This window comes from Limulus polyphemus, unplaced genomic scaffold, assembly GCF_000517525.1.
Source record: "Limulus polyphemus unplaced genomic scaffold, Limulus_polyphemus-2.1.2 Scaffold1803, whole genome shotgun sequence".
NCBI lineage: Eukaryota > Metazoa > Arthropoda > Merostomata > Xiphosura > Limulidae > Limulus > Limulus polyphemus.
In genome coordinates this window covers 197,816-198,957 of record NW_013667413.1, presented here as the reverse complement: position 1 = coordinate 198,957, position 1,142 = coordinate 197,816, and positions in this window count along the sequence as shown.

Below are 1,142 nucleotides of genomic sequence, written 5' to 3'. Positions count from 1 at the left end.
ACAATAAACCAATAACAATAACTTCATTAAATGTACAGAATTACAAACACAAAATTACAATTCAACAAAGTCTCTTAATTTTACGGGACGTATCTTCTTCCATACTGGTCTCCGTCTCGTTGGCTTCGGCTTCATGTTGGGTTCATCTGCTTCATCAGTAAATGTCCTATCATCGGTAACAGTCACATTAGTGGTATAAACTTCATCAAGAGCTTCATCGTTTCCCTTCTCAAAACTGAGTAGAGTGGCTTCTTCCGGTGGCACGTCTTCAGCAGCGTCATTTGTTCTGTTGTCCACTTCATCCCAACTGAAATGTCCTGGACCGTGATAACGCCAAAGCCTGTTGGCATGCACCACTTTTGGCTTACCTCGCCGACCACATTTTATCCAGAAAGTCACGTCTGAGAGACGATCCACTATGTCATATGGGCCTTCCCATGGAGAGGACAACTTAGGAGTCTTCCCTTTGGTCTTTCTGGGATTATACAACCACACCTTGTCTCCGGGTACAAAGCAGACTTCAGTAGATCTCTTATCATAAGTTAACTTCATCGAATCTGAAGACGTTTTCAAGTTTGAACGCACTTGATGGTGAATATCATCCACCTTTTCCGATAACACTTCCACAAAGTCTGACACATTCTCAGGCAACTCTTCATAAGGTGGGCATCCTTTATGCTTGGGTCCCCTTTTAGCACTACACATACTGCATGTCCTGCACCATTCTTCCACATCTCGCCTCATACCTATCCAGTAAAATCTTTGTCGTATGTGACTCAATGTCTTCTTGATTCTGAGATGTCCTCCTGTTAAATTATGGGATTGACGCAGCACGACTTCCCGTAACATCCTCGGTATAACTTTTTGACAAGTCGTCACTTTCCCATCGGTAGTTTCCCATCTCCGTACAAGAATACCATCTTCAAGCTTTAACTGGTCCCATTGTGCCCAATAGTGCTTTGTCACAGGGCTTAGACTAGACACCTTCTCCCAAGCAAGGCGCAAAACACTTGCTTTTAAAAATCAATTATTGGTTTCAAATCTTGATCTTTCTTCTGCTCTTCTTTGACTTCACCTTGATGGCACCTAATTATTTCAACCTCTCTTTTAACAGTTACCAGAACTTGGCCTTTGTTATTCCC